The sequence below is a fragment of the Arachis hypogaea genome, chromosome 18 (assembly GCF_003086295.3).
Source record: "Arachis hypogaea cultivar Tifrunner chromosome 18, arahy.Tifrunner.gnm2.J5K5, whole genome shotgun sequence".
Lineage (NCBI taxonomy): Eukaryota > Viridiplantae > Streptophyta > Magnoliopsida > Fabales > Fabaceae > Arachis > Arachis hypogaea.
Window position 1 is genome coordinate 20,695,394 of NC_092053.1, and position 8,861 is coordinate 20,704,254.

An 8,861-nucleotide genomic window follows, 5' to 3' on the forward strand; every position below is an offset into this window, starting at 1 on the left:
TGAATTTTACAAAATTGCAAATAAAAATTCCAAAGATGCCAGGCTGACTTATCCAAGCTTGATTTCTATGCTCTGCAAGGACGCTGGAGTAAGGATGGGAATAACTGAGTATATCTCAATTGAGCGACCAATCACCAAAGCATCAATGGAAAAACAACAAGCACAAGATGACCCCATCAAGAAGAAAACACAGGAATTTCTCCCAGAAATCTCTCAATCTGAATACTGGGAGTATCTTGAAACATCAGTTACCAAGATGCAAGAAGCTATGGAACAAATAATAAAAGAACAAAAGGAACAAAGTAGCATTGTTTGCTATTTGATTAAAGAACAGGAGGAGAAAGGGCGCGACTTAAGGGAATTGAAGCGCCAGAAATTATCTCTTGAAGGACCAAGCACCCCACAGATTAGAGGAACATCCACTCCCCATAACAAAGGTTGTTAAATTCCAATCTTAGCCTTAACTCTGTGATAACTGTTCTTATTCTAGTTTTACCTTAGGAGTCATATAGTAGTAATTAGTATCTATATTTTTTATTTTATCTCCAATTAAGCTATAATTTAATTTTCTCATCATCATCAAACATGAATAAAATAGAAGAATTTCTTTAGAATAAGAGGCAATAATTTTCGAGTTTTTAATAAGAACATTCTAATTATTTACATGTGGTGGCAATGCTTTCTGTCTTCTGAATGAATGCTTGAACAGTGCATATGTCTTTTGAATTTGATGTTTAAGACTGTTAAATATGTTGGCTCTTGAAAGAATGATGAACATGAGACATGTTATTGATAATCTGAAAAATCATAAAAATGATTCTTGAAGCAAGAAAAAGCAGCAAAGAACAAAAGCTTGCAGAAAAAGCCAATAGCCCTTAAAACCAAAAGGCAAGGGTAATAAAAAGGATCCAAGGCTTTGAGCATCAGTGGATAGGAGGGCCTAAAGGAATAAAATCCTGGTCTAAGCGGCTGAACCAAGCTGTCCCTAACCATGTGCTTGTGGCGTGAAGGTGTCAAGTAAAAACTTGAGACTGAGCGGTTAAAGTCAAGATCCAAAGCAAAAAGAAGAGTGTGAATAAGAACTCTGGACACCTCTAATTGGGGACTTTAGCAAAGCTGAGTCACAATCTGAAAAGGTTCACCCAATTATGTGTCTGTGGCATTTATGTATCCGGTGGTAATACTGGAAAACAAAGTACTTAGGGCCACGGCCAAGACTCATAAAGTAGTTGTGTTCAAGAATCATCATACTGAAAAAGGAGAATCAATAACACTATCTGAATTCTAAGTTCCAATAGATGCCAATCACTTTGAGCTTCAATGGATAAAGCGAGGTGCCAAAACTGTTCGGAAGCAAAAAGCTACTAGCCCCGCTCATCTAATTAGAATCTGAGCTTCACTCAAAAACTCTAAGATATTATTGTTTCTTGACTCATTTGTATTCTATTTTATTTATCTAGTTGCTTGAGGACAAGCAACAGTTTAAGTTTGGTGTTGTGATGAGCGGGTATTTTATATGCTTTTTGGGGTTAATTTCATATAGATTTTAGTATATTTTAGTTAGTTTTTAGTTTATTCTCATTAGTTTCTAGGCAAAATTCATATTTCTGGACTTTACTATGAGTTTGTGTATTTTTCTGTAATTTCAGTTATTTTCTGGCTGAAATTGAGGGAGCTGAGCAAAAATCTGATTTAGGCTGAAAAATGACTGCTGATGCTGTTGGATTCTGACCTCCCTGCACTCAAAGTGGATTTTCTGGAGCTACAGAACTCCAAATGGCGCGCTTCCAATTGCGTTGGAAAGTAGACATCCAGGGCTTTCCAGCAATATATAATAGTTCATACGTTGCTCAAGGATAGATGACGTAAACTGGCATTCAACGCCAGTTCCATGCTGCTGTCTGGCGTCCAGCGCCAGAAACAAGTTAGGAGTTGGAGTTCAACGCCAGAATTGGATCCAGAGCTGGCGTTGAACGCCCAAAACAGCCTTATGCACGTGAGAAGCTTTAGTCTCAGCCCCAGCACACACCAAGTAGGCCCCAGAAGTGGATTTCTGCAACATCTATCATAGTTTACTCATTTTCTGTAAACCTAGGTTACTAGTTTAGTATTTAAACAACTTTTAGAGATTTATTTTGTATCTCATGACATTTCAGATCAAAACTTTGTACCTTTTTGACAGCATGAGTCTCTAAACTCCATTGTTGGGGTTGAGGAGCTCTTCTGTGCCTTGATGAGTTAATGCCAGTATTTCTGTTTTCTATTCAATCATGTTTGTTCCTATCTAAGATATTCATTTGCGCCTTATTATGATGAATGTGATGATCCGTGACACTCATCACCATTCTCAACCTATGAACGTGTGCCTGACAACCACCTCCGTTCTACATTAGATTGAATGAGTATCTCTTAGATTCCTTAATCGGAATCTCCGTGGTATAAGCTAGAATCCATTGGCAGCGTCCTTGAGAATCCGGAAAGTCTAAACCTTGTCTGTGGTATTCCTAGTAGGATTCTGGGATTGGATGACTGTAAAGAGCTTCAAACTCGTGAGTGCTGGGCGTAGTGACAGACGCAAAAGGATAGCGAATCCTATTCCGGTATGATCGAGAACCTACAGATGATTAGCCGTGCGGTGACAGCACACCTGGACCATTTTCACTGAAAGGAAGGATGGTAGCCATTGACAACGGTGATCTTCCAACACACAGCTTGCCATAGGAGGGACGTGCGTGCGTGAAGAAGAAGATAGAGAGAAAGCAGAGATTCAAAAGGCAAAGCATCTCCAAAACTCCAACATATTCTCATTTACTGTATAACAAGTAACCTTTAATTCATGCTCTCTTATTCATTTGCAAGTCAATTGATAGCAACTAATTAATATCCTGACTAAGAGTTGCAAGATAACCATAGCTTGCTTCAAGCCAACAATCTCCGTGGGATCGACCCTTACTCACGTAAGGTATTACTTGGACGACCCAGTGCACTTGCTGGTTAGTTGTGCGAAATTACATAGTGTGAAGTAATTTTCGTGCACCAGATGTCTACTTTCCAACAAAATTGAGAGCGCGCCAATTGGGCTTCTGTAGTTCTAGAAAATCCACTTCGAGTGCAGGGAGGTCAGAATCCAACAGCATCTGCAGTCCTTTTTCAGCCTCTGAATCAGATTTTTGCTCAGGTCCCTCAATTTCAGCCAGAAAATACCTAAAATCACATAAAAACACACAAACTCAGAGTAAAGTCCAGAAATGTGATTTTTAAATAAAAACTAACTAAAACATACTAAAAACATACTAAAAATAATGCCAAAAAGCGTATAAATCATCCGCTCATCACAACACCAAACTTAAATTGTTGCTTGTCCCCAAGCAACTGAAAATCATATAGGATAAAAAGAAGAGAATATACAATGAATTCCAAAAATATCTATGAAGATCAGTATTAATTAGATGAGCGGGGCTTTTAGCTTTTTGCTTCTGAACAGTTTTGGCATCTCACTTTATCCCTTGAAGTTCAGAATGATTGGCATCTATAGGAACTCAGAATCCAGATAGTGTTATTGATTCTCCTAGTTAAGTATGTTGATTCTTGAACACAACTACTTTATGAGTCTTGGCCGTGACCCTAAGCATTTTGTTTTTCAGTATTACCACTGGATACATAAATGCCACAGACACATGACTTGGTGAACCTTTTCAGATTGTGACTCAGCTTTGCTAGAGTCCCCAATTAGAGGTGTCCAGAGCTCTTAAGCACACTCTTTTTGCTTTGGACCACGACTTTAACCACTCAGTCTCAAGTTTTTACTTGACACCTTCACGCCACAAGCACATGGTTAGGGACAGCTTGGTTTAGCCGCTTAGGTCATGATTTTATTCCTGTGGGCCCTCCTATCCACTGATGCTCAAAGCCTTGGATCCCTTTTTTATTTTACCCTTGCCTTTTGGTTTAAAGGGCTATTGGCTTTTTCCGCTTGCTTTTTTTTCTTTCTTTCTCTTTTTTTTCGCATATATATATTTTTTCTGCAAGCTTTTCACTGCTTTTTCTTGCTTCAAGAATCAATTTTATGATTTTTCAGATTATCAAATAACATTTCTCCTTTTCCATCATTCTTTTAAGAGCCAACAATTTTAACATTCATGAACAATCAAATTAAAAAATATGCACTGTTCAAGCATTCATTCAGATAACAAAAAGTATTGCCACCACATCAAAATAATTAATCTGTTATAAAATTCAAAATTCATGCACTTCTTTTTCTTTTTCAATTAAAAACATTTTCCATTTAAGAAAGGTGATGGATTCATTTTCATTGCTTTAAGGCATAGACACTTAGACACTAGTGATCATGTAATAAAAACACAAGCATAAATAAACATAAAGCATAAAAATTCGAAAAACAGAAAATAAAGAATAAGGAGATTAAAGAACGGATCCACCTTAGTGATGGAGGCTTGTTCTTCCTCTTGAAGATCTAATGGAGTGCTTGAGCTCCTCAATGTCTCTTCCTTGCCTTTGTTGCTCCTCTCTCATGACTCTTTGGTCTTCTCTAATTTCATGGAGGAAGATGGAATGCTCTTGGTGCTCCACCCTTAGTTGTCCCATGTTGAAACTTAATTCTCCTAGGGAGGTGTTGATTTGCTCCCAATAGTTTTATAGAGGAAAATGCATCCCTTGAGGCATCTCAGGGATTTCATGATGAGGAATTTCCTCATGTCCATGAGTGGGATCTCTTGTTTGCTCCATCCTTTTCTTAGTGATGGGCTTATCCTCATCAATGAGGATGTCTTCCTCTATGTCAATTCCAGCTGAATTGCAGAGGTGACAAATGAGATGAGGGAAGGCTAACCTTGCCAAAGTGGAGGATTTGTTCGCCACCTTGTAGAGTTCTTGGGATATAACCTCGTGAACTTCTACTTCCTCTCTAGTCATGATGCTATAAATCATGATGGCTTGGTCTATAGTAACTTCAGACCGGTTGCTAGTGGGAATGATTGATCGTTGGATAAACTCTAACCATCCCCTAGCCACGGGCTTGAGGTCATGCCTTCTTAGTTGAACCGGCTTCCCTCTTGAATCTCTCTTCCATTGAGAGCCCTCTTCACAAATGTCTATGAGGACTTGGTCCAACCTTTGATCAAAGTTTACCCTTCTAGTGTAGGGGTGTGCATCTCCTTGCATCATAGGCAAGTTGAATGCCAACCTTACATTCTCCGAACTAAAATCTAAGCATTTCCCTCGAACCATTGTAAGCCAATTCTTTGGGTCCAGGTTCACACTTTGATCATGGTTCTTGGTGATCCATGAATTGGCATAGAACTCTTGAACCATTAAGATTCCGACTTGTTGAATGGGGTTGGTGAGAACTTCCCAACTTCTTCTTCGAATCTCATGTCGGATCTCCGGATATTCATTCTTTTTGAGCTTAAAAGGGACCTCGGGGATCACCTTCTTCTTGGCCACAACTTCATAGAAGTGGTCTTGATGCACCCTTGAGATGAATCTCTCCATCTCTCATGACTCGGAGGTGGAAGCTTTTGCCTTCCCTTTCCTCTTTCTAGAGGTTTCTCTGGCCTTAGGTGCCATAAATGGTTATGGAAAAATAAAAAGCAACACTTTTACCACACCAAACTTAGAAGGTTTGCTCATCCTCGAGCAAAAGAAGATAGTAGAAGAAGAAGAAATAGAGGAGATGAAGGGGGCTTAGAGTTTCGGCCAAGGAGGAGAAGTAGTGTGTATGTTGTGTGAAAATGAAGGAGTGAAGATGGGTTTATATAGGAGTGGAGAGGGGGGTATGGTTCGGCCATTATGGGTGGGTTTGGGTGGAAAAGTGGTTTGAATTTGAATGGTGAGGTAGGTGGGGTTTTATGAAGGATGGATGTGAGTGGTGAAGAGAATTGTGGGATTTGATAGGTGAGGGATTTTTGGGAAAGAGGTATTGAGGTGATTGGTGAATGGGTGAAGAAGAGAGAGAGAGGTGGGGTAGGTGGGGATCCTGTGGGGTCCACAGATCCTGAGGTGTCAAGGATATCTCATCCCTGCACCAAGTGGCGTGCAAAAATGCCCCTTTCTGCCAATCCTGGCATTAAACGCCAGGCTGCTGCGCATTTCTGGCGTTTAACGCCAGCTTCTTGCCTATTCCTGGCATTAAACGCCAGTCTGGTGCCTATTTCTGGCGTTAAACGCCCAGAATGGTGCCAGACTGGGCGTTTAACGCCCATTCTGCCACCCTTACTGGCGTTTAAACGCCAGTAAGTTTCTCCTCCAGGGTGTTCTGTTTTTAATACTGTTTTTCCTTCTATTTTTGCTTTTTCAATTGTTTTTTTTGTGACTTCACACGATCATCAACCTGCAGAAAACATTAGATAACAAAAGAAAATAGAAAATTAACATAGATAATTAAAGATTGGGTTTCCTCCCAACAAGCGCTTCTTTAATGTCAATAGCTTGACAGTGGGCTCTCATGGAGCCTCACAGATGTTTAGAGCAATGTTGGAACCTCCTAACACCAAACTTAGAGTTTGAATGTGGGGGTTCAACACCAAACTTAAAGTTTAGTTGTGGCCTCCCAACACCAAACTTAGAGTTTGACTGTGGGGGCTCTGTCTGACTCTGTATTGAGAGAAGCTCTTCATGCTTCCTCTCCATGGTTACAGAGGGATATCCTTGAGCTTTAAACACAAGGGAGTCTTCATTCACTTGAATGATCAATTCTCCTCTGTCAACATCAATTACAACTTTGCTGTGGCTAGGAAGGGTCTGCCAAGGATAATGGATTCATCCATACACTTCCCAGTCTCTAGGATTATGAAATCAGCAGGGATGTAGTGGCCTTCAACCTTTACCAAGACATCCTCTACATGTCCATAAGCCTGTTTCATTGAATTGTCTGCCATCTCTAGTGAGATTCTTACAGCTTGTACCTCAATGATCCCTAGCTTCTCCATTACAGAGAGAGGCATGAGGTTTATGCTTGACCCTAGGTCACACAGAGCCTTCTCAAAGGTCATGGTGCCTATGGTACAAGGTATTGATAACTTTTCAGGATCTTGTTTCTTCAGTGGTAATTTCTGCCTAGTCAAGTCATCCAGTTCTTTGGTGAGCAAGGGGGGTTCATCCTCCCAAGTCTCATTACCAAATAACTTGGCATTTAGTTTCATGATTGCTCCAAGGTACTTAGCAACTTGCTCTTCAGTAACATCTTCATCCTCTTCAGAGGAAGAATACTCATCAGAGCTCATGAATGGCAGAAGTAAATTCAATGGAATCTCTATGGTCTCAGTGTGAGCCTCAGATTCCCATGGTTCCTCATGAGGGAACTCCTTGGAGGCCAGTGGACGTCCAGTGAGGTCTTCCTCAGTGGAGATCACTGCCTCTTCCTCCTCTCCAATTTCGGCTGTGTGGGTTATGTTGATGGCCTTGCACTCTCCTTTTGGATTCTCTTCTGTATTGCTTGGAAGAGTACTAGGAGGGAGTTCAGTAACTTTCTTACTCAGCTGACCTACTTGTGCCTCCAAATTTCTAATGGAGAACCTTGTTTCAGTCATGAAACTTTGAGTGGTTTTAATTAGATCAGAGACTACAGTTGCTAAGTCAGAGTGGCTCTGCTTAGAATCCTCTGTCTGTTGCTGAGAAGATGATGGAAAAGGCTTGTTATTGCTAAACATGTTTCTTCCACCATTACTGTTGTTGAAGCCTTGTTGAGGTCTCTGTTGATCCTTTCCTGAGAGATTTGGATGATTTCTCTATGAAGGATTATAGGTGTTTCCATAGGGTTCTCCCATGTAATTCACCTCTTCCATTGCAGGGTTCTCAGGGTCATAAGCTTCTTCTTCAGAGGAAGCTTCCTTAGTACTGACTGATGCAGCTTGTATTCCAGACAGAATCTGAGAAATCATATTGACTTGCTTAGTCAATATTTTGTTTTGAGCCAATATGGCATTCAGAGTATCAATCTCAAGAACTCCTTTCTTCTGATTTGTCCCATTATTCACAGGATTCCTTTCAGAGGTGTACATGAATTGGTTATTTACAACCATTTTAATGAGTTCCTGAGCTTCTGCAGGCGTCTTCTTCAGATGAAGAGATCCTCCAGCAGAGCTGTCCAATGACATTTTGGACAGTTCAGACAGACCATCATAGAAGATACCTATGATGCTCCATTCTGAAAGCATGTCAGAAGGACACCTTTTGATCAATTACTTGTATCTTTCCCAAGCTTCATAAAGGGATTCACCTTCCTTCTGCCTGAAGGTTTGGACTTCCACTCTAAGCTTACTCAATTTTTGAGGTGGAAAGAACTTTGCCAAGAAGGCATTAACTAGCTTTTTCCAAGAGTTCAGGCTTTCTTTAGGTTGTGAGTCCAACCATGTCCTAGCTCTGTCTCTTACAGCAAAAGGAAAAAGCATAAGCTTGTAGAATTCGGGATCAACCCCATTAGTCTTGACAGTGTCACAGATTTGCAAGAATTCAGCTAAGAACTGATGAGGATCTTCCAATGGAAGTCCATAAAACTTGCAATTCTGTTACATTAGAGAAACTAATTGAGGCTTAAGCTCAAAATTTTTTGCTCCAATGGCAGGGATAGAGATGCTTCTCCTATAGAAGTCAGGAGTAGGTGTAGTAAAGTCACCAAGCACCTTCCTTGCATTGTTGGTGTTTTCGGCTGCCATGGCTTCTTCTTGTTTGAAAAGCTCTGTTAGGTCCTCTACAGAGAGTTATACTTTAGCTTATCTCAGCTTTCTCTTCAAGGTCCTTTCGGGTTCAGGATCAGCCTCAACCAGAATGTCTTTGTCCTTACTCCTGCTCATATGAAAGAGAGAAGAAGAAAGTATGGAATTCTCTATGTCACAGTATAGAGA

At 40.3% G+C, this 8,861-nt stretch overlaps 1 non-coding gene across 1 annotated transcript; it reads left to right on the forward strand.

The window, feature by feature from the left end:
- Positions 1 to 8,168: 8,168 nt before the first annotated feature.
- On the forward strand, positions 8,169 to 8,276 carry LOC112774089 (small nucleolar RNA R71). Its single transcript, XR_003188596.1, has one exon. It is a non-coding gene; the product is annotated as a small nucleolar RNA R71 (small nucleolar RNA).
- The last annotated feature ends 585 nt before the right edge of the window (positions 8,277 to 8,861 follow it).